General features: G+C 38.0%; 1 protein-coding gene across 4 annotated transcripts in view; it reads right to left on the bottom strand.

The window, feature by feature from the left end:
- ZHX1 (zinc fingers and homeoboxes 1) overlaps positions 1 to 25,308 on the bottom strand; it is a 50,512-nt gene extending 25,204 nt beyond the window's left edge. For all 4 annotated transcript variants that reach the window (XM_036753155.1, XM_036753153.1, XM_036753151.1 and 1 more), the window contains exons 1-2: positions 25,265 to 25,308; positions 18,663 to 18,780 (exon numbers count right to left, since the gene is read on the bottom strand). The gene's annotated coding sequence lies outside the window, so the exon portion shown is untranslated. The remainder of the gene's footprint in view (positions 1 to 18,662; positions 18,781 to 25,264) is intronic.
- Positions 25,309 to 25,810: the final 502 nt, after the last annotated feature.

Here is a 25,810-nt window from a genome sequence, read left to right as displayed (position 1 = left end):
CGGGGGCAGCGGAGGTGGGGCAGCTACAGCTGTTGTTACTTCTGGCTCCAGGCCCACCTGGTGGGAGGAATTAAGTGGCGGATCAGAGCAGGAGTGCAACAGCCTGCTGAAGATCTAAGCCCAGTCTGGACTGGGGGTTCTTGGGGAAGGAGTAGTGCGGGTCTGACAGAGCTGGCACCTCCCCCCCAAACGTGGAACATAGAACTCGTTAGTCTACAAGCAGTCATACCCCACTGAAAAACTCAAGGGTCAAGTTAGTTGGTTGGGAATATGGCCAGGCAGCGAAAACGCGCCCAGATTCAGTCTCAGACTTTGGATTCTTTCTTTGGTGACAAAGAAGACCAAAACATACAGCCTAAAGAAGACAACAAAGTCATAGAGCCTACAACAAAAGCCTCCAAGAAAAACAAGAACTGGCCCCAGGCCATAGAAGAACTCAAAAAGGATTTGGAAAAGCAAGTTAGAGAAGTAGAGGAAAAATTGGGAAGAGAAATGAGAAGGATGCGAGAAAACCATGAAAAACAAGTCAATGACTTGCTAAAGGAGACCCAAAAAAATACTGAAAAATACACAGAAGAAAACAACATCTTAAAAAACAGACTAACTCAAATGGCAAAAGAGCTCCAAAAAGCCAATGAGGAGAAGAATGCCTTGAAAGGCAGAATTAGCCAAATGGAAAAGGAGGTCCAAAAGACTACTGAAGAAAATACTACTTTAAAAATTAGATTGGAGCAAGTGGAAGCTAGTGACTTTACAAGAAATCAGGATATTATAAAACAGAACCAAAGGAATGAAAAAATGGAAGACAATGTGAAATATCTCCTTGGAAAAACCACTGACCTGGAAAATAGATCCAGGAGAGATAATTTAAAAATTATTCGACTACCTGAAAGCCATGATCAAAAAAAGAGCCTAGATACCATCTTTCAAGAAATTATCAAGGAGAACTGCCCTGATATTCTAGAGCCACAGGGCAAAATAGAAATTGAAAGAATCCATCGATCGCCTCCTCAAATAGATCCCAAAAAGAAATCTCCTAGGAATATTGTCGCCAAATTCCAGAGCTCCCAGATCAAGAAGAAAATATTGCAAGCAGCCAGAAAGAAACAATTTGAGTATTGTGGAAACCCAATCAGAACAATCCAAGATCTGGCAGCTTCTACATTAAGAGATCGAAGGGCTTGGAATGCGATATTCGGGAGGTCAATGGAGCTAGGATTAAAACCTAGAATCACCTACCCAGCAAAACTGAGTATCATGTTCCAAGGCAAAATATGGATTTTCAATAAAATAGAGGACTTTCAAGCTTCCTCAGTGAAAAGACCAGAACTGAATAGAAAATTTGACTTTCAAACACAAGAATCAAGAGAAGCATGAAAAGGTAATCAAGAAACGGAAATTGCAAGGGACTTACTAAAGTTGAACTGTTTTGTTTACATTCCTACATGGAAAGATGATGTGTATGATTCATGAGACCTCAGTATTAGGGTAGTTGAAGGGAATATGCATATATATATATATATATATATGTATATATATATATGTGTGTGTGTGTGTGTGTGTATATATGTATATATATGTTTATGTATATATACAAGTGAATATGTATGTATGTATATATCTATGTGTATATGTATGTGTATGTATGTGTATATATGTGTGTGTATATATATATGTGTATATATATATATATATATATGTAAAAGAGAGAGAGCAGACACAGGGTGAGTTGAAGATGAAGGGAAGATATCTAAAAGAAATAAAATGAAATTAAGGGATGAGAAAGCAACATACTGAGAGAGGGAGATAGGGAGAGATAGAATGGGGTGGATTATCTCGCATAAAGGTGGCAAGAGGAAGCAGTTCTGTGGGAGGAGGGGAGAGGGCAGGTGAGGGGGGAATGAGTGAACCTTGCTCTCATCAGATTTGGCCTGAGGGGGAATACCATACATACTCAGTTGGGTATCTTACCCCACAGGAAAGAAGAGGGAGGAAGATAAAAAAAAATAAAAGGGGGGGGGGATGATGGAGGGGAGGGCAGATGGGGGTGGAGGTAATCAAAACAAACACTTTGGAAAGATATACAGTTCCATTATTATGGGCCATTTGCCAAATCATGGAAATTGGAAATACTTTCATCAGTGAATTTTTACTTATAATGGAATTTAATCTGTAACATACAATTTATTAAAATAACTCTAAAATATGAAATGTGACTATGTATCATGGGAGGTATTTTACTAAAAGCTGATGCAATGGGGGATAATCAGAGAAAATTCTCATCACTTTGATGAGTTCCCCTCACCCCCAGTCAGCTTGATGAAATTATAAGGCATGAAACTTTGTCAAAAGGACCTCCAAAAGAGCTAGAAATGCACCTTAACCACTTGCTGAGACATGCTCTGTAACCCCTGGCTAAAAGGTGACAAGGATGTTCCTGGCTGGTTCCCCAGGGGGTGGCTCTTTTTGATTGGTTGACTAAGGTCCAGGAAGCCAGACTCCTTAGATGAACCAGTTTATGGTTTATAAGAGAGAGCTATCCAACCCTTTTCCCCACTTGGACTTCCAGGAAGAGTACAGAAAGGTGGGGGAGGGAGTTTTCTCCTACCTTGCCCTAGGGACAGTTCCTGGATGCCATCTTCAGTCTGTTTCCTCTTCTAAGCACAAGACAGAAGGAATAACAATCCTGATAACAGATTTTTCCAGTCTTGGGGCTACCTAATGGAAAAATCTGAGCTAGAAAGTCCTAATCCTGTGAGTTTCAGAGAGGTGGTACAGGCTGCCCAGATAGAGATTTCCTTAGCAGTGCCTTTCTCAGAGGAAAAGTAGATTGCCAACTGGAGGACATTATAGCTGAAGGATTAAAGTGGGGCCATAACCAGGAAGTGACCCTAACTCCTCAGGGCCCCAGGACTGAATCTGAGCCATATTCCTCAGTATTCCTTATATTTCTTGGGGAAGACCCTGGATCACAAGGTACATCTATTCAACACTAAAGGTAGAGAAAATAGTTTGTTGGCTTCTGGGGCCAAAATTAAGCAAATCCCTTCAGTTGAATAGGCCCAGACATCTCCTACCACAGATTATAGATGGTATTTCTTTTGGCTAGCCTGTGGCTTATCATGATTGAGATAAAAAAAACAATTAGCTTACAGTAATGCCTATAATTTGCTCAGCTTCTAGAAAAGCCTGGAAATGATAAAATTACTAGCAATCCTTAAGAGTATAAATTCTTTAAGAGCATGTTTTATTTCTCTTTATGTCTTCTCAGAATTTAACACAGAGTCGTGCATACTGTAAGCATTTAATAAATATTTTGTTGAATAAATGTGTTAAGAACATATGAAAAAAGGATGACTTAAGAAGGAAACAAATATTTATTAAGTGCCTACTATGTGTCAGGCCCTTTACAAATATTATCTCATTTGATCCTCACAAGCCTGGGAAGTAGTTGCTATTATCATCCCCATTTTACAGACGAGAAAATTGAGACAGAGACTGTGTGATTTGGCCAGAGTCTCACAGCCAGTGTGTGAAGCTGAATTTGAACTCAGATCTGTCTGACGCTAGGCCCAGCCCTCTAACCAATGTACCACCTCACTACCTCTCTTTTAGAGGAGAATAAATAGCATAGTATGACTGAGAACCCCAAATATCTTAATCTCAAATTTGCTTAACTTATCCATAAACAGTTGACAGTCTTGTGGCATTCACCAAGATTCATGTTGTCTCTAAGAAAGAATAATGTAGTCACTGAAAATTGTCTTCTTCTGATTAATACATTTAACTTTTCTGGGATCAAGTTTCTTCATTTATAACAGAAGTTGAATTGATGATCCCTAAGGACCTCTCAGCTCTGAATCTTGTAGTTGTTCAGAAATAACTGCAGCCTATACCCATAATAAAGTCTTTGTTATTAGCCTTAAGCACCAGGAAGTACTAGCAAAGGAGAGACCCTCAAATCCTGGACACTACAGGAACATTACTAGAGAAAGAGAATCACACAATTATATAATCAGTTAGAAAGACTCTCTAGTAAGTTAGTAAGCATCTGGCTATACAGGTATCTAAGTCATGAATTCTATCTACAACATCCCAATAACATGGTCACAGAGGCCACCTCTACTTTGATGATATCCAGTAAATAAGAACACACTACCCCCTGAGACAAGTGATCCCATCTTTTTTTGGTTGTGACTGTCAGGAAGTTTTTATTTATTTTACCTACCACTCAACCTTTGTTTGAAGCCCTCCAATGATGGGCTATCCACTAACTCTAATGTAACCAATTCTACCTCTGGACAACTGCAATTCTCCGTAAATTTTTCTTTACTTGTGTAAAATCTGCCTCTCTGCAACTTATATGTACTTCTGCTGTCTGGGGACAAAGAAAACAAGTCTAATTCCTCTTCCACATGACAACCTTTCAAATATTTGAACACTAGAATCATTCCTACCCCCCACCCTCTCACTGAAGTCTTCCCTTTTCTGAGTTAAATACACCCAGCTCCTTCAACTGATCCATGTATAATGTAGTTTTCAGTCCCCTAACCATCTCAATACATTGCTTTTGAAATCCTCTAGATTTTCACTGACCTTTCTAAAATGTGGCACCTAGCCCCAATGAGATCATTGGCATTAAGCTGGAGAGTTAAAAATGGCTGAAAAAATGTGGCATAAAAATAATTGACTATTATTATATAGTAGGAAATAAGGAATATGATAAAATCAAAGAAACAGGAAGAGTTCATGAACTGAACACTGAAGTAAGCAGAACCAGAAGTCCAGATAAAATGACTACAATGTAAAAAAAAATATGGTCACTAAAAGGAATCCAAATTGAACAACTGAGAAAACCAAAGAAGGTCCCAGAGACTACATAATAAAATACACCTCTCTTCTGTTGGCAGGCAGGTAAGTGATGGGAGGGAGGGAAGGAAGACCTAGCGGGGCAGAATGTTAGATATATTGTCAAATGAGGTCATTATATTAGGTATTTTAATAAGCTGCTTTTCTTTGGAGAATTCAATTGAGTGGGACAAGGGAGGGTTTTCTCCACAAGAAATAACTGTGACACACACAAATGGCACCAAGAAAACATTTTTAAATATAAAATAAGGGGCCCAGACCTAGCAACAGTATTCCAAATAATGGGCTGACCATGGCAGAGCTGAATGTGGGACTATCACCTCCATCCTTCTGGATACTATACTTCTAATAAAATAGCTTAGGATCATGTTAGCTTTTCTGGATGTGACATCACTGACTCTTATTAAGCCTCAAGTACAAAAGAACCCTTAGATCTTTTCCATATGATCTACATTCTATCAATGTCTCTCCCAAACTATATTTATGCAGTTGATTTGTTAAACGCAAGTGCAAGACAGGTTCTATTCTATATGCCATATTTTATAAAGAAAACTGAAAAGCTGCAACAAATCAAAGATGTATAAAGACAGGAAACCATGCTATTGAACTTATCATCTTTTCCTTTTTACATGCCCTTCTTCAAACTTCCCTATTTCCTATTTAAGGCACCATCAATCTTCTACTGAGTAGTCTTTAAGGTTCATACTCACAGTATTTATCCTTGACTCCTCACTCTCTGTCACCCCACATATCTAAGCAGTTGCTAAATCTTGTCATTTCACCTACACTACATCACTTACATCTGACTCTTCTTTCTCTTATAGGTCTTATAGGACCTGTTCAGATCCTCATGACCTTTGCTTAGATTACTGCAATATCTTCCTAAATAGTCTACCTGCCTCAAGTCTTTCCCCACACCAGTTTATCTTCTACAGAGCTGCCAAAATTATTTCCCTAACTGCCAATCTGACCATATCACTTTTACCCTCAATAAAATCTAGTAGCTCCTTGTTGCCTCTTTAGCTTATGAAGTCTTTCAGAACCTTGCCTCCCTGTCTTGCCTTCTGTGATCTAGCCAAAATGGCCTTCTCACAGTTTCTCAGACATGGTATTCCATCCCTGGTCTTCATGCCTTTGCACTGCCTTTCCCCCAAAGCCTGAAATAGACTCCCTCTCTTCCTTCCAGACACAGTTTTTGCACTACCTTCTTTCTATATGAAGTCTTCCCCAATCCCTCCAATTGCTAGTGCTGTCCTTCACTGCATTGTATTTATTCTCTTCATATTTATTCTGTAAATATGCAATAAGTACTTGCTTCCCCTGTAGCATGTAAACTGCTTGAGAGTAGGGACTATTCAATTCTTTGTATTGTATGCCCACTATCTACTACAGTGCCTGGCACATAGTAAGTGCTTAATAAATACTTGCTAAATGACTGATTTAGAGATTGGGTGAAGGATCTGGGGATTATTTATAGTTCAGGCAAACTGGCCTATTTGCTGTTTCTCATACATGACAATCCATTTCCTATCTCTGTGGCTTTGCACAGGCCATATTCCTAAAATGCATTCTCTCCTAACTTCCGCTTCCGAAGCCCTAGCTTTTTTCAAAGCTTAGCTCAAGTGACAATTCCTACATGGCATGTCCATGATCCTCTTCCAGCTAGTAGTCCTCCACTCAAAATTATCTTGTATTTCTTTGTTTCCCCCAGTTAAATGTAAGATCCTTAACAGGGACTGTTTGAGTTCTGTCTTTGTATCCTTAATGTTTGGCACAGTGCAGGTTATTAATAGACACTTAATAAATAAATCCCTGTTGATTGACTTATTTTGGGAACATGCTAACTATTTTCATATACTTAAAATGCTGTTATATGTACAAGATATATCAGACTTGTTCTACTCTGCTCCAGAGGGTAGAAGTTTGATGAGAAGCAAAAGAAGTCTTTGTCTCCTTCCAATTTGGGGTACCTCTTCCCTTTCCAAGGATGCCTTAAAGATCACACAACAGCAACCACAGATCAGAAGTTATTACCACAACATATTTCATTAATGGGAGAATCTAGTCCCAGGGATTTGGGCACTGTGACAGTGGTTATCTTTTTACATATTCGGGATTCTGATTTCCTGTTGACCACTTCTGTTCTATACTTCACAAATTAAAAACCATTCTCCTCAGTGGAAGAAAACAAAAGCAAAGTAGTTTGTCAGTTCTGTTCTTTCTCTCTTTGGTTATCTTCCCATTCACTTCAAGAAGGTATTCTATTCAATTCAATTCCCTTCCTTGATCATCTTGCTCCTCTCCCTCAAAGCTTAAAAAACTACCTTTAAAAATAATTTTAGCATTCTCTGCAAGTCTCAGATCATACTCACCCTTAGTCTTCTTGAAACTAGTCTTACAGAGCCTTTTCACATTTTTTGTCCTAATCTCTATCCTTGCTTGCTTCTCTCCTATGAACCCTTTTAAAATTTGAATTCAGTGATCTACTCCCTCTATTCTGCCATATCCAGCTCTGAAGATACCTCTACTTCTTCATTAGAATCAACTGTGACAGTGTCACCAAAATTCCATTCTTGATAGTGTCTCATCATCCCTTTCAGTCTTAGGCTATGGTGTCCTATCTATCCTATCTTTAAACTCTCTTAAGTCCATGCCTCCAAAGTCTAAGGTGCACATCAAATTATGTAGTGTTCTCTTATCTATCACAAAATTCTAAGATGTAAAATCAGGGCCTTGTGTCTTTTTCACCACTCTGATCTTATAATAGGTTACTTCCTTAAGACAGAAATAACCAACAAAGCAAGAATTTACCAGGTGCTCTGCTTTTAGCAGAGAGAGGACACCAGCTGAGGTCTGGATATTGAAGTCACAGTTGTATCAACCTTTCATTCCTGATAGTCTGTGACAGGAACTCATCACTCAATTCCTCCTGCTAGTCTAGAAACCTATAGTTTCACCATGATATCACCATTTTGTCAATCTGAAAACTTTTCCTGCTCTTTTTTTTGCCTTCTCTTTTTCCTCTTCATTCATCTACATGCCCCTTTCTTTTCTCATTTCATAGGTATGACCTAACAGTACCCACAGTTGTTTAACTATTTATTCATTTTGATTGAAATTTCAACAAAAGAAGCTGCAGTTGTAAACCACTGGAGAGTTTTAGTAGGGAGAAGAAAGCACAAGGAGAAGCAGTAGAAATAACCTATCTGTAAAATACTATTTCTGCAGTATGGTGTAAAGAGCACTGGTCTTAAAATTAGAAGATCTATATTCAAATTCTAATTTTAAAACCTAGTATTCACATGATCCTAGGCAAGCATTCCTTCTTCCTACCTAAATTCATCCATCTAATATTAAGACTTGCATTATCTACACCTCAAAGAGCTGATGAGGAAGGCACTTTGTAAATCTCAATCTATTTGATAAATGTGATTTATTATTCCTTTAATAAAAAGGTAAGAGATACCAACTCTGTGAAGGTCTGGAATTCTACTAATGTATAGCTCCAATGTCTTTTTTGTGATAATACTGCAGTGGGGCAAAGGGCAGGAAAGCTGCCAGGTACAAATAGTTACTGGATGATAGCACTGAGATGTCATATCTGTGACCTTGTTTTGCTCTAATAATTTAATGGATTAGCTAAGAACAACTCTCAAGATCCAATTTGAAGATTTTTGCACTATTCACCCATGTGTTAAAAGTCAATTGCATAACAGCATAGATAGGCGGTACTGCAGTTACAAAATTCTTGGATTTAGATATATCAGTAAATGGAAAATGTTTACTTTTAAAAGTATATTTGAAATGTAATTGTTCCACCAAAGTAATACTTTAATGCCTCACCCTGACATGGAGGTGACCCTTGGTACGCAAAGGTAATGTCACTAGAATACAAGTCCTGGCAGATCCTACCAAACTGGAAAGGCCTCAAATATGGGCCTGACAAGAGACTATATATCTGTTACCCAAGAAAGCCTAATTAAGTTTGGAAAGGTTATCATCAATTAGGCCACCTGATGATTTTTTTTTTTAGCTACAGCAACATACATAGACCTCCTACTAAAGTGTGAAGTGACTGTGATCAGTAGCAGTGGAACAAGTACTCATATGAATGAAATCACAATATATGTCCTTGAAATAAACAGGTATTGACATAATTACTTTCAAAAACATTTTTCAGTTTCCTCCTCAAAATGAACAACATTATAAACAGAACGGATTATTATCACTGTCATTTATTCAGTTCATGCCCATAACACTGCCTCCCAAATAATGTCATTTTGTAAAAACATCATTAATACATTATAAGCAAAGTCTATTCTTAAGGCTCACAAAAGCATGCAGTAATAACACAGAACAAGATGGCAGCTCTTTCCCATCTGTCTCGAGGACTCCCTCTGACTGGTTATACATTCAAGTTTAGCCAGTCAGAAAACAGTTGCTGAAGCATGATAAGGCAAAAACAGCAAACCACAAGGAATATATAGCTGGGAGGGTTTCCCCATATTTTAGCCCCTCCAAAGAATCACCCCTTTTCCACAGTTCCTAGCCTGAAATTTGCTGCTGGTATCTAGAGAGCTAGATAGGGAGAGAGAATGAAGTTCTTACCTATTGGGGAGGGGGGTGCAATCTAATATCAACAATGCTTGGGAATGGCTTTAAATGGCAGAGCTGAAAATTGGGAGTGGTTAAAGAAGCAGGGATGGAACAGGCACAAGTTCTGGAGATGTGACAAGACCATTAGGAAATTTATGTGAACTGATACAGAGGAAAGACAGCAGAGTCCCCAAGAAAACAATATAGATAAGTACAATAATGTACAAAAAAAAATCACCACTAAAAGGCAACTGAACTCAGGTAACTGTAATCTTGGTCCTGTAGAACAGGTGTGAAACATACTTCCTTCCTCTAGGTGGAGGGAGGGGAGACCCAGAACATTGCATATGCTATCAAACACAGTTGCTTTGATGGCTGCTTTTGTATTAACTGTCTTTGTGAGACAAGAAGACTCAATGGGGGTAGGCTATAGTGGGAAAATGATTGGCATAAAAACCAAAAGGTATAATTAAAACTTTTTTTAAATACAGGAAGACCCCTTCCAACTCTGTATGTATAAACCTATGAACCAGCACAGTGCAAACGGCTCCCCCAGACTAGACCTGGGCTAAGATCATGTATTTATGGCCATCTTTATCCCACAGACCAACTGAAAAACCCCTGAGTCTCTGGGGTAGAGGAATGAGAAGCATTATAAAAATTATTTCGTCTCAGATCTCTGTATATAACTTAAACTTTTATGATCTGAATTTTGGCTGCATAAGAATATGTGCCATGTTTACAATACTGTTTTTATGGAACTAACTGTACTTTGTGTCATTTTGCCCCTTATGTTTGCACAGATCTAATTAACATGCCAGAAGTTATGCTTTTATCTTATCCTATATAGCAATGTTCATTATAACATAAAGAAGTTCATTTATTCAAGAAACACTAAATGCCTGTGTACACAGAATTGCAGCTAGCAGTGAAAAAGATACTAAGTTTAGACAGTCCCTGGCCTCATGAAGTTTACAATCTAAAAAAAGGGTAAGGTGTAGCTAGGTGGCTCAGTGGATACAGTGTTAGACTGAGAGGCAGGAAGACCTGGGTTAAAATTCTGCCTCAGACACTTAACAGTTGTGTGACTGTGGGCAAGTCAATGAACCTCTCTGAGCCTCAATTTCTTCACTGTAAAAAAAGTGGGGATAACAGCAGCTCCTTCCCAAGGTTGTTGTGAGGATCAAATGAAACAACAGTTGTAAAACACTCTGCAAAACAAGTGCTATATAAATGCTAGCTATTATTATTAAAACACAGACAGCTACAATATGGCAATATTACTTGCCGATTAACTTCTCAGGAGATTCAGTATCCTCACAATAAGATGAGGATAATATTTATACTACCTAGTTGTTATAGGGCTGTTGTGAGGAAAGCACTTTGTAAACCTCAAAGCACTATATTAATGTGAGTTTTTGTTATTAATAATAATTATTATAATACTACTTTTTTACTATTACATGAGTATTAGAGAGAGCTGAGAATAAAATTGCTATGTAAGGGCTAAGGAGAATAGTAATTATCAAAAAGGGCAAATCAAGAAAAGCTTTATGGAAGAGACAGAATTTTCAGTTGGATTTTAGACAATAGGTAAGAATTCAACAGGCAAAGATAAAAAGGAAAATAATCCAGGCAAAGGGAACAATATGAACAAGGACATGAAGGAGAAAAAGTAAAAAGTATGTTCTGAGGCTAAAGAATAATCAAATTTGACTGGAACATAAAATGCATGGAAGGTCAGAAGTAATGTAGTACCAAACTGTAAAAGGTATTGAATGCCAGGCAAAGGAGTTCCAATTTTATTCAGTAACCCATAGTAGGCCACTGAAGATTTCCGAGCAGAAGTGACATGAACTTGTAGAATGTGAGCTCCTTGAGGGCAGGGACTATTTTGTTTCTATCTCATATACACAGAACCTAGAACAGTGCTTGGCACATAATAGATGCTCAATAAATATTTGATTAATTGAGCAGATCTATGCCTAAAGAAAATTAGTCTGGCATCAATATCAGTGATGCAGATGAAACTAGAGTCAGGAAAACCTATTAGGAGGCTCTTAACAACAGTCCAGATTATAATATGGGAAAGAAAAGGGGATGGATGTGTACAGAATTGATAGGATTTGGTAAATTATTAGAAATAAAAGGACAGTAGAGTCAAAGTTAACTCCAAGGCTTCAAACATGGGACTATGTGAACAGTGATGTCATAGAAACAGAAGGAAAAGCATATTTAAGGAGAAAGAAAAAGGATCTTAGAAGAAAATCTAGGATATGGTAGTAATAGAACAGGATTTTACTTGCACCACGGCATAAGATAAAAAAATGACCAGGAATTGTATATATCTAACAAGGGCCTGGAGACCGGAAAATCTAATTAAGGTTTTAAACTAAAAGAGAGATTCAGGAAAAGGAGAGAAAAATCATGCTCAGATATAAGTTATTAATAAACTAGATACCAGACAGCAATAAGTATGAAATAGAAATACCAAAGGTAGACATGTTCAGTAATCTACAGGAAGTGATGATGTCAATCATCAATGATACCTCAGATGTCAACATACCAATGTGCTATATAGCTCTATTCACATAAAAAAACAGATTTAAATGTGAAGAGGTAAGTATAACCTCATTAGGTATGCTTGAAACTATATAGGCTATGGCTGATTACTAGAATATGGCTTATTACTAGAAAGAGTACACCTCATTCAAAGGAAAAAGGTAGAAGTGTAGGTGACATGACACTGTACATCAAGATCATAGGAGAACAGTTTTAAAGTAGAGAGCCTGGAGCTTATGAGTCCAAACCATACCCCAAAATGAAATCTCATGATGATATACATCCATCCTCTGTTTCAAGTCTTCTAAGGAAGAATCACCCACCATTTGTCAAGATAATTCATTCCTTTTTGGGTCACCTCTAACCAATAAGAAGTCTTCTCTGAAATCAAGTCTAATCTTGCCTAATGTAACATTGTACCCTCTGTTCTTGGTTCTGCCCCCTGGGACCAAACATAACAAGTCTAATCCTTCCTTTATATAATGGCCCTTCACATATGGTCGTTAACAGTTACGTTCTTCCTAAGTTTTCTCTTCTCCAAGATAAATATCCTCTATTCCTTCAACCCCTCTTTCCTCATATGACATGGTTTTCCTTCCTTTCTCTTCAGCTTATCAATATCCTTAAACTGTAAGGCTAAAACTGGCACTTTAGATGAGATCAGATCAAGGCAAATAGCAAGACTACCACCTCCTTATTCCTGGAAGCTAAACCTTTCTTAATGCATCTCAAGATCAAATTAGCTTTTCAGATACCATATAACACTTCTCACTCCGTAAGCTTGCAGTCAACTACAACTTGCAGCTCTTTCTTTGTACTGCTATCTAGCCACACCTTTCCCATGCTGCACTTGTGAAGCTGACTTCTTTTTATATCCAAAAGCAAAATTTTATATTTATTCCAAATGAATTTCATCTTGTTGGGTTCAGTCCAATATTTTAGCTAGTCAAGATCTTTTTGAATTTTCTCTGTCATCTGCTGTGCTAACTATCCCCTCAGCTTGAGGCTATCTGCTTAATAAGCATGCCATCCAGGCCTTTATCCAAGTCATTGATAAAAATGTTTAACAGCACAAAGGTTTTAATAGCACTAAAGGATTGCAGAAGATAAAATGGACAATTATGATTATACAAAACACCCTCCTTCCCCTCCCAAAATCAATGCCATTAAAATTAGAAAGGAAACAGTTAATTGGGGAAAATCTTTGAAGAATGTTTCTTTGACAAAGGTCTGATATCATGACACTTAAGGAACTGATTCAAATATATAAGAACAAGAGCCATTCCTCAATAGATAAAAGGTCAAAAAAGACAGTTTTCAGAGGAAGAAGTTTGAGCTCTCAACAGTCATTTGAAAAAAAAATGTTCCAAGTCACTAATAACATGAGAAAGGCACATTAAAACAACTCTAGGTTTTTGTCTCACAACTATCAGATTGGCAAAGATGACAAAAAAGAAAATGACAGTTTTTGGAAGGGCTTCAGGAGGACAAGCACATCAATACACTGTGGGTGGAGTTGTGAACTGGCCCTGCCATTCTGGAAAGCAATTTTGGCATAAGCCCCTAAAGTCACTAACTGTAGATACTCTTGGACCTAGCAATACTATCATTAGGCCCATACCTCAGAGATGGAAAAAAATATATTATTTTAAAAAAGAAGAAAGTATAGGACTTGGACTCAGAAGACCTGAATTTGAATCCTTCTTTGCCATTTATTAATTGTGTAATCCAGAATTGGACACCGCACTCCAAAGTGTCTATCCAGTATAGAGCAGAAGGGTACTATCATTTCTCTTGTCCTGAAAATTATGTCTCTATTAATATATAACCTGCAATCATATTCATTTTTTTGGCTGCCATTTCACACTGATAATATATTGAGAAGAGTCTACTAACACAGAGATTTTTTTCACGTGAACTGTTATCTAGTTTGTACCTCCCCTATTTTACATTTAATGCAGTTATTTTCCTAAGTGTAGACTTTACATTTATCCCTACTGAATTCATGCCATTAGATTGAGCCCACCATTTAAGTTTGCGAAGATCTCTGTGGATCTAATATGTTACCCCTCTTCCTGAAAATTTTAGAGACATGCCATCTCTACTCCTCTAACCTAAGAAAAAAGAACTAGAACAAAATGTGTATTTGACCCGAAGACTAGAAGAGTTGGGCAGGGAGCAAGTGAAGGGATGTCTGAAGGGTGTTCTTGCAGACTTCACAGGTTTAGATATGCTCCCCTTGGCCTCAGAGGGCAGCACTGGCAACATCAGGTGGAAATTGTAGAAGTCAGGTATTATGCTTGATATAAGGATGAAACTGCTTAACATTTAAAAGTATCTCGAAATGGAATGAGCAGTAAGCAGCAAGGTACAGGAGTTAAAAAAATGTATGATCCAATTGTACTTGCCTACTTGCTCTTCCTTGCATAAATACTCCATCTCCCATTTTCATGCCTTTTACAGGCTATCCCCCATGCCTGAAATGCTCTCCACCTCCTCACCTCCACTTGGTAGCTTCCATGTCTACCTTCAAGACTAACTTCAAATCCTACCTTCTTTGGGAAGACTTTTCTAGGCTATCCACTGCTACTGCCTTCCCCTGAGGTCACCTTCTATCTACTCTATATATAATTTGTATGGATGGAAATGTTTGCATGTTGTGTCTCTCATTAGAATGGGAGCTCCTTGAAGGTAGAAACTGTTTCTTGCCTTTCTTTGTATTCCCAGTACTTAGCATAATGCCCAGTACATAGTAAGTGCTTAATAAATGCTTGTTAAAAAAAAGTTGAACATTAGAAAGCCAAAGGCAAGTCCTCAAGGCACCCCATGAAAGATAACCCTCTAGGTTCACACTGATCCATTAATCACTACTTCCTTTTCATAATCATTCAAGTAGTTCAAAATCTACCTTCTAACCATAATCCACTCAAGTTCCTTGAGTCAGTTCCAAAATTCAATCATCAACCCATCCTATAGGTCTATTCTTCTCCCAAGAGTTTTAACTCAGGGCAACAGATCTCTTAAACTACTATCTTGTCACAAAAACCCATGTTTGGGGGCCCTTAAGTAAGAGCCCTTAACCTAGACAATCCAAAGGATCAAGAACACCGTACTCATCGTGCCACAGTAAGAGACAGCTGTATTATACTACAGTAACAGTGTAGTGTCATCCAGATTCACCTGACCTCATCTGGCAAAGATCTGACTCCCTCATCAGAAGGGGAATCCATCTGAGATCATAGTACTGGAAAAGATCTTAGAGTCTCTTGCAACACCACTGTATTACATCTGGAGAAACTGAGGACCATAATTTGAAACCAGGTCCTTAGACTCCAAATTGAGCTCTCTTTCCCTCCCCATCAAACTGCCTCTTTTTCTTGCAAGTGCATCCCATTTGTATGTACCTCATAGGGCAAAACAGGTGGTGATTCTGTTGTGCAAGCAGTCACACTGGAAAATGTAGGACAGATTTTTGGTGGTTCTGGGTCTAGTATCATGTAAGTCACTAAAATCAGTTTTGTACAACCTATATCCAGGCCAAGGACTGCTTTGGAAAGCCTAAAGGAGTGCTGCAATCCCTCAGTATAATACTGTGACCGTAGTCCTTAGTAGCCCCTTCCTTCATTACAAACCTAGACTCATCCCAGGGACAGGATATTATGTGGCAGCAGTGGATATTTTGACAAAAATAATCTATTTCCTTCTCTGTGCCTTATGCCCACTCCTTCCTACCTACCTACCTACCTACCTACCTACCTGGAGACAGTACAAAAGTTTCTCTCAGAAAGAGCCTAGCTTCTTCCTGGCCTATCCATTTACCTTATGTTTAAAAGCAACTAATTTCCCATTTCTGAGCAACACTCTTTTCCATATTGCATGCCAAGAGCCATTTTTTCTCCTGTGTATCATCTCCAGAGCAATGGCCAAATGGAAGAGAACCAGACTTCCATTACATTAGTTACCATCAAGATAACTGGCCTGTCTTAAGAAATAATAAAAAACTCTGCCTTAGCAACCCCTTTGCCCCTTCCATTCAGAATATATCAACTCAGAATTCTGTCCTTGGCATTTCTAACCCTTCCCATCACTATATGGCAGTCTGAAAGAGTTAAAAGCTGCTCAGTCTGATACACAAACTATCCTAGTGGCTATGTTCACCAACAGCCATCATCCAATTGCAAGCAAATTCCTTCCACATCGTAATCAAACCTGGCTATTGATCTGGAACCTTTGTGCTTACTAACCCTTCCCTAAGAGAGATGTTGGGCACACTCTGTTCTTCAATATAAAGAAAATAGTGAATTTGATGGTCTTTTGACTAAAGCTCCCTAACAGTGTCTCTCAGTCAATCAGGCAGTCAGACAACAAGCATCTGTTAGCTGTGTGCCAGGAATTGTGATAACTTCTAAGTATATGAAGAAAGACAAAAGCAAAAACAAAACCTACTCTCAAGAAGCATATATTCTAATGGAAACAACATGTGAATATTTAGGTACATACAAGATATATACAGAATATATGAAGGTAATCTTAAAAGAGAAGGCATGAAGAGCAAGAGAAACTAGGAAAGGACCCCCCCCACAGAAAATGAGATGTGAGCTGAGTCATGAGGGAAAGCAGGGAAACTAAGGAGCTCTTATGAGACGGCAGAACATTTCAGGCACAAAGGACAACCAGTGCAAAGACAGAGACAGAGATGTGTATCCACCTAATTTTCTCCCAATCACTGCTTTCGATCTACATCTCTAACACCCCACTCCCAATGCCATAATCTCCTCTCCACTAATGACTAATGGTTAGGGAAGGACTGATCTCCCAGCACTGAGAGGGCCACCTTTAGTACTTAAAAATGCTATGCACTGCACAAGCATCAGTGGGAGCCCCTAAGAACCTTGGCCAAACCTAATAAATGTCTTTTATTTTCAGTATCTGCATAAACTGTGACAGCCAGTAGAGACCCATAGAAACTAGAGGATGTCCAGGCTTCACTGCTAACACAGCTATGGAGTATTAGCAAAACGCACAGATGATCAAAGGCCATGAATGTGCCTAAGAATGGCCTATGGGTCCCCTGAGTGCTCAGCATGTAAATTTAGTTTATCACCTATGATAACTCATAGTTCCTGTAAAACTGATCTTGCCTTGTCTGACCCTGATTATTCTTTGTTGAAAATACAGTAATCATATCCCTGGCTGATGAATTTCTATCCCCAGTGAAACTACTTCTTCAACGAAAACTGTTGGTGCCTGCTATACTGTCCTATGCTACACAAATATTGCCCCTAATTCCACAATACTAGGAAGCTGACCTTAATAATTTTATTAAATGAGAATGGGAAAGTAGAAGAAAGGCAGAACTACCCCTGGACTCTCTGAACTCTTCCTTTAGGGGAACTATTATCTTACATCTCTAACATACAATTTTTCTAACACATGATACAGTTCATACATGTATGTGTATATTTACATACATGTGTATGTATTTAGATAAACGTGTAGTTAGAAATATATGGTTAGCAACATAAATTTCTAACTACACATATATCCAATATTACTACAGTAATAGTGTATATAGTAAAATATTAGTTCTAGATTGAAAATCCTTACCATTATTAAAAACTATGAATAACTGTGAAATGTCTAAGTGTGACTGCAAAATTTGTGATAAAAATAAAATTTCCCTGCTTCTTTCAAGAAGGGGCGTTAAGTCTACCACAAAAAGTATGACACAAAAATGCTATTCCAAGTCTGACCCAGATTATATGCGAAAGCTCAAAGAAACCACTTGCCTGTGCATTTAGTATTCCCTAAATTCCAAAGCATAACATTTACATACTTTGCAAGGGGTTATAAGGATTAAAGTTTAATTACTTTCGAGTTAAAAGTTATCAGCATTAATAAAGTCAAACGAGGTGAACTTGCTCATTTTAGGGAAAAGGTGAAAGTGAATCTTTCATATACCACTAAACAAATTCCTGTCTTGCATTATTGTAGAAACTTAAAAAATGTTTGCTAAATTACTGTACTTTTAGTAGCTGGATTAAAGTATTTTGCAAATATACTGAATAACATTGTTTATAATGGTTGATTAACCAATACCTCCTAAAGAAGTCAGTGAATTAATAGATTAAGTCAAATTCTGATAATATGTAATACCAAAAAAGTTTCAAAATTTATTTTTAAAAAAAGTTTATATACTTTATTAAATATTTTGATTTGGGTAACTGTAAGGGAAATAAAACAACTACAAGCTTTAGCTTAATCTTTTGCTACCAGGGTGTACATTTGGAGGAGCTAAGGGATTTTTCTCTCCAGCTGTTCAGTTTAAAAGCGTTCTTAATGTGTAAACACAAGCACAGTAAAATTTGATTAAATCAATTTATATTTGCATCAAGATCTTAATAGTATAAAATATATTTTAAGTATATTTTAAAATAATAATATATTTTAAAATCAAGTAGTCAGTACCTTCACTGCTTTTAAAGTTGTGAAAATAAAATTTAAATATAGTTTTAATTACATACCAGCTCTGTGAACTTTGAAAGATTTGATCACCTGTAGTATTAATCTCCTTAGAATATAAATTAAGTATATAAATATCTAACATTCCCATTACAGAAACAAGGAATACATACTTGCCATATTTTCTCCAGTATTCTATCCTTTGAAGAAGTAGGGAATGCCTTCCAGTTTAGAGGAATTTAGCTCAAGCCATTACTAACTACAAACGCCAAATTAGCCATGCACCTTTTCCTACAAAGAGAATAAAGACAGTTAGGTCCTGATACATTTCAAATGTGTTTTTCATTTGTATAAGGTTATATATAAGAGTTAGCAAAACTTTAAAGGAGGGGCCCAGGATTTTGTTAAAAAGAAACAGAACTTTTAAATTTCCTCATGAAAAACATCAGAACAATCATCTACAAAGCCAAAACTAACATTAGAATAATGGGTACACATTGTTTAAAATGTATTTATAAGATTATACAATAAACTGATAAAAAGCCACCAAATAAAATTTCTATTATGATGAATTTTCCATAATGTGAATATTCTTGTAGGTAAGCAGTCATTTTCAAACTTTCAAAGTTGTTTGTTACATGCTATTTGTGTAGTATAATTTTGGAAATTAACATGCAAAGATTAATTTTTTAAAAATATGGGCAGAATTTTAAAATTGAATAATAACTTTGGTGTAATGGGAAAACACAGGATTTGGAATCACTGAACCTGGGTTCAAAACCTAATCCTGCTTCTTCTTAACCTGTTTGGCCTTAGCTTCTCTGAGTAAGTCTCCCCATAAGTAAAAAACTAGATTATCTCCAAAGTTTCTAAAAACTATGATCGTATGAATCTTTGCTAATATTAGATACAACATGATTAAACTATGATTTTGGAAGTGTGTATATTTAAACATGCTAATATTTTTACCCTGACACACCAATGTGTATTATTTTAAAGTGAAGTTATTGTTTTTATTAGTGCTAAATCACATAAACCAATGGTCCTAGCTAAAAAGGAAATCAAAGGTACCCAATGATATAAAGTTCAATGGCAGATGGTGACAGTCTTAAGGAAACCACCTATTTATTTCTGCTAGAAAACTAGTAGAAAATGGCTTTACGATGATCATATCTTAAAATGTAGCATCCAAACATTTGTTGGATGAGCATTATAATCACTCCATCCAATAAACTGGAAATTTTTTTCCAGAAAAGTAAAAGATTTGTTTCCAAAAATATGGTGTATAAACCAAAGCATTTAAGATTTCAGGGGAATATAATGAATATTTCAAATGATTTTCTCACACTCACAATAATTTAAAAATTATATTTTCAAATGTATATAAAATTGGATTTTTCATATATAAGTCAGAGCTCTATCATACACAGCAAGATAATTTTCCAAGATACATAATACAAAAAAGTCTACCCAAGGCTTTTTTTCAAGTTATATAATAACAATTCTATTCATAGTTCTTACTACGTATCTTTCTGAACAGCATTTGATACTAATACTTAAGAAATGTGTTGCACTCAGGAGAAAATAAATAGCACTTCCTGGTAGGTCCAGTGGATTACATTTTTGTCTATGACTGGAATTCTACATTTGGTACCTTCTTGTTATTGCTCTTTAGCCTTCAACAGGATATGAACTAGAGATATTGATGAAAAGAGTTGCCAAATTTTAAATGTGTTCCAAAATGAATAATTAATATTGCAGAAAATCGGTGGCCTATTAGATTGTTTTCAAATTGCACAGCATTTGCAAAATGTTTCACAGAACAAAAGAATGATTAAAAAAGGGGCAGATGCTAGGATAAATTTATATGGATAAGTTTCCACTGGTTCAAAATGTAGGTTTTGTTTAGGTTTTTTAAAAATACTTAGGATGATAAAAATGATCAGACCTATCTGATATTATATTAATTCCTAAAACTACCATCAATAATGCACTTTGGAACATCTCCTTCTAAATTACCCAAGTAAATTTTTAAAAGCTGCTTTAGGATTTTTAAAAATTTAGTCATCCTTTTAATACATTTGAGAAAGTTTTTTTTAAAACCCTAAAAAATGGAGTGTTTTTGATGGATTTTTGGATTTTAAATATAGGGATCAACTGCACCGTTCCCACTGACATGAACAGCATTTTAGAACTATACTGGATGTTAGAGATCATGTTATTTAACTTGCAAAGATGAGGTTACATTGACTATGGAAGTCAGAGATTTCCAGAGTGTTAGTATGAGTCTAAACGTTCTCTGAATAACCCAAAAAAGAGGCTTAAGTTTGCTGAAAATATGTACCATAAGTAAATCAATCAGTGGTCAAGCAAATCTTGTTTTCCATTTCATGTTGTTACTGTATAAAACAATGTAATACCCAGTCAGCTTTAGCAACTAGATACTAATGGATAATTATTTCCTCAGTGAAAGACAGAAGAGTTATTCTGTACTCCCTTCTTCAGGCTTTTTCTTAAAATACACATTTTCTCTACAACTTTTTAAGTGTCATCTTACAAAACTAACAAGGAATCACATATGAATATCTTAACAATAATGGGGAGAAAATGTTCTGAATTTTTTTTATTTTTTATTATTGTTTTGTTTAGGTATGGGTCACATTTTCCGCAGACTTTTAAGAGGGCCTCTTGGGTTATACAAAGAACTTCAAAGGAGTACATCTGGGATGGAGCAAAATACACAGAGACAAGGAAAGTAATTAGAGACAACAGTACCATCCCACGACCCCTTGTCCCAAAAACCAAAAGTTGAGGGGGGAACACCACAGTAAGAAAGAACCAAAATTCCACATAGGAAACGCTATGACGCCAAACTTTAATAAACATGCTAAAACATTAATGATTTTCAAGACAAGTACAAATATATCATAGTATAAGAACATACAACTGTAATATTTTCCTGAAATAATACTGTTTCATTGATTTTGAAAGGTTTAGAATTATTTATCATGCCATCTTTTAAGCAATTTGAAATTAAATCTATTCAAAATTATGAACATCACTAATTCAGTGTCAACTGGCTTATATAGTTCTTTTCTAAGTCACATTAGTCACATTAGTCCAGAGGCACTGAATACTTGGATAAAACAACACTGCTTTTTTTTTTTTTTAACAGAGCCTGATTTAGGATATTTGAGTTTTACAAAACTGATTTTATTCCTTCAATCACACTGTAAAATAGACAAAATGCTATTAAGATTACATTTCCCTAAAAAACAAAAAAGCAATCACATACAAATTGATACCTATTTATTTTTCAAATAATTAGCTGTAAAATATGAAGATCTCCAGGAAAAATTCTATTTCTATCCTATTAAATCAGTTGCTTTATTTATGCAAACCTAAGTATTCATGACTGCATAAATAAATATAAACCAACAATCACAAGAAAACCTTTATTAGTAACCTTACGGAAATATCTACTCTTATTTGAAATCTCATAGCATACTCTTGACAATGAAATGAAATTTACAAAAATTCTGACTTAAAATTGTATACTGACTTTTATGATTTTAAGGAAAATCAGAAGCTCAACAGTAAGTGTGAATCACTCTTACCACAAACAGTGCTGAAGAGGATACTTCCAATATTGAAATGAAGCTCGTGCTAATCATAAAATACTAGCTTTTAAACCTACAATTTTCAGCACTTCCCAAATTCAAGTAAAGTATTTTATTCCAAATTCCCAATAAACCCTGAAACATCCATTTGTGGTTTTAACAATGTGCTAAGTGATTAGTTTACTGATAACCAGAGAAAAAGAACAGCACTACTGTTTGAGTAAAGCACTTGTAAACTTTACTTATAATAAAAGTTATTCCTCTGTATTTCTCCTTTTTACACTAATACAATAAGGTATAAAAACATATAACTTTAAAACACCTTGCTTTCACTTGTTAAAATAAAATATGTAATAAAGGGGAAAAATACCCAATATAATCCATCACTTGGGAACTATAATGTTACCAAAACTGAAAATCTGTCTATTTTCAATGTATATATCTTTTAGACTTTTCAATGAAAACATTAAATATAAAATAATTGTTCCATTATTAATAAATTAGAAATAATGGCCCCCAAATCTAATGAAATGATAAAGTTCAGCTACAACAGGAAGAAGTCTACTAATGAGTGTTCCCCACCACAATCACATTTGCATTTTCAGTATTAGCATATTTTCATACCATCTGGCAATGGTGCTGCTCTTGGTCTGCCCATCTTAACCTATAAAGAACTGAATGTTAAACTAGGGCTATACGAACCTTTCCAAAATTGAAGAATAGAACACACACGCACAATGTTTTTGAAAACTCTGCAATCAGGAAGTGTTCTATAATAATATTTGAAATTTATAAAGGTACTTTTAATGTAAGAACTTAAAAGCTCTTGTAAATGGAGAACAGCTTAAGAAATCTGCATGAATCACAGCTGGCATGAGCTACTGATTCCTCAGTTTCATTCCCTCCTTGTTTTCTTTTTTCATTTTAATTATATTTAAAGCATTTGGTGAGAGATTGCTTACATAGAAAAGAAACTGATGAATGAAATAGTATTTTGTATTTAAAGGATTCATAAAATTTAATTCTTGTTTCATATACACATTTACTTAACCCTGAAAAGGCAGGGAAAAAGAGAACGGAACATGGATTGAAGAAATCAGTTGAATGCCCTTTCCTTTTCATTTCATTAACTCATAATTGCCTTTGACAGCCCATATACAATTCTTTAGTTTAACATCAGTGACATAATTACTATTTAAGAAATCAAATGTCTGGATTAATATATTACCACTATCATTCAGTATCTGCTCATCCTCACCTCTAGCCAAACAGTTTGTGAATAATTCTCTTGGAAAAAAGACATCTCATCCTTCTGGACATAATGTAACACTACCAGTGGATTTGAGCAGGAAGTGAGAAGGGGAGAAAACACAAAAACATACCAAATAGATCTAAAAACATCAAACAAAATAGCGAATAGATATCAACCATTCCTGAGGTTGCCTGCAGGAAGCTTCTTTCTCCACAAAGAAATAAGCTTTCTACTTCTTGTCTCATTCTCCTTTATGGCCCCAAATGAGACTTTCTACCAGTGAATTTCAGGGTTCCTCATCCTGATATTTACACAAACATATATGTTAATTCAATGACTACTGAATTTTACTCTTGCTAAGTAGTTCTTCCTTCACAGGAAGCATTTCTACTCTTCAAGTTGCTTCTTTGTATTTTCTCTGTCTTACATGTTCCCATTTTCAACTCACAAAATTCCCCACTTCAAAATCTCCCTACACTACTCCACCACAAGACTTAACCTATTCCAATTTTTCCTTCACCGTCACCCACCTCCCCAAGGGGCTTGATTTCTCTTTCTCTTTTATTCCTGAGAAACCTGGTGTCTCCGTTGGGGATAAAAGGGGAGTTTACGATCCTATTAACACCTGCCCTTCTTCTCCCTAACAGTTTTTCCCTTCCTATCAGCCCAGTCCTGTCACTGTACATCCTTCCGACAACTTTTGCATCTTCAACCACTCCCTCACTAAATACATATATAAATACGTACTGTCTTCAAAAACAAACTGGATAAGCAGTGTTCCCATGACTCCCTTTAAGGAGGGCTGAATTACTCTTATCAGCGCCCTTCATTCCATTCTTTCCTTCACTAAGACCCCAAGTGTTAATACATGTCTAATTAATACAGGTCGTGACATTCAGAAATCAAGGATTAGGGACTTCATTGCCACCTTTTCCTCAAGAATTCCTATATACGGTCTGTGTGACACCACCCCACCCACCCCCAGGAGAAGAAAACAAACATTGCCCTCCAATGCCCAAACACTCCAAGAGATGGAAGGAAGCCCTGCCCTTTTCTCTCTCCTGTCACCCCAGGAGGATGGAGGTTCTGCTTTCCCCTCACTCTTCCTGTCCTGCCCCCCCATCCTCCCACCAGGAAAGGAGATTCTGCCCTCCTATCAGTCTTCATCCCCTTCCCAAAACGATCCTCTCAATGCCACCCAGAAAATCTGGAGGGAGGCTCTGTCCTTCCCTCACCTTCTCCCCTGGTCCTACCATCCCCAGCGGGAGGGAAAGAGGGAGGCTGTGTACTTTGCTCACACTCCCCCTCGTCAGCATCTCAGGGTAAGGAAGGATCGAGGCTCTGTCCTCTCCTTCACACTCCCCCAGCATCCCCACGGAGAGAAGGAGGCTGTGTCCTACTCTCACCCTCCTCCTGTCACCCGGGGAGCACAGAAATCTCCGTCCTCACCCTCCTCCCTGTCACCCCCGGGGACAGAAAGGGGCTGTGTCTTCTCCTCACCCTCCTCCCTATCACCCCCAGGGAGGGTAAGAATTCTCGTCCTCACCCTCCTCCCCGTCACCCCCGGGGAGGGTAGGAATCTCCGTCCTCACCCTCCTCCCTTTAATCGGTAGGGAGGGAAGGAATCTCCGACCTCTCCTCACCCTCCACCCGGCAGAGGGAAGGAGGCTCTGTCCTCCCCTTAGGGTCCTCCCCCATCACCCCAAGAAGAGAGGAAGGCTCTGCCCTCCCCACCCCCCCGCCCCGGGCGTCTCGGCCTCCTCCCGCTAGCTCCGAGGACGCTGGTTTTCTCTCCTCTTTCAGGAGCCCCCCGCAACGCCAAGGGGTGAGTAGTAAGAAGAATGGCTATTGCCCCGGGGCCGGGTGGGCAGGTAGCCCGCGCTCTCCGCCCCAGCGCCGCTACCTGGAGGGGCCGCCGCCGCCTCGGTGCCCGGGTCCCCCGCCGTAGCCGCCGCCGCCGCCGCGGGCTCGGGCTCTCCTCACGGCCCCGCCGCCGCCGCCATCTTGCATTTCAAACCAGCTGCACTTTTCAGGGAGTCAACTCTGACCTGTGAACTCTAAACCCGGAACCATTCTGCGGGCCAGAGCGAGACCTCACATACTCCCGGGGCCCCGCCAGCCCCGGCGCCCCCGCGGTCCCCGAGGGGAGGGGGCACGGGGAAGGAGGGAGGCACTGAGTTCGTGGTCCAAGGGATCGAGACGCGGCGCGCAAGCGCGCGCAGGGATGCGGGCTGGCCGCCGAAGGAGGACCGGCGCGCCGCGCGCGCCCCCCCACACTGCACTGCACACCCAGCCCGGCCGGGGGCTCTGCTGGGGGAGCGCTGCGCCCGACTGTTTGACACACCGCAGGAGGGGGCAGAAGGAGGAGCAAGCCCCGCCCCCCTGTCAATGGCAGTCCCGCCTCCTCTTGCGTCACTGCGTCACCGAACCTATAGGCCACGCCCCAATC

This window comes from Trichosurus vulpecula, chromosome 1 (genome assembly GCF_011100635.1).
Source record: "Trichosurus vulpecula isolate mTriVul1 chromosome 1, mTriVul1.pri, whole genome shotgun sequence".
Classification (NCBI taxonomy): Eukaryota; Metazoa; Chordata; class Mammalia; order Diprotodontia; family Phalangeridae; genus Trichosurus; species Trichosurus vulpecula.
The sequence above is the reverse complement of the archived record's forward strand: the minus strand, read 5'-3'. Positions and strand labels throughout refer to the sequence as shown.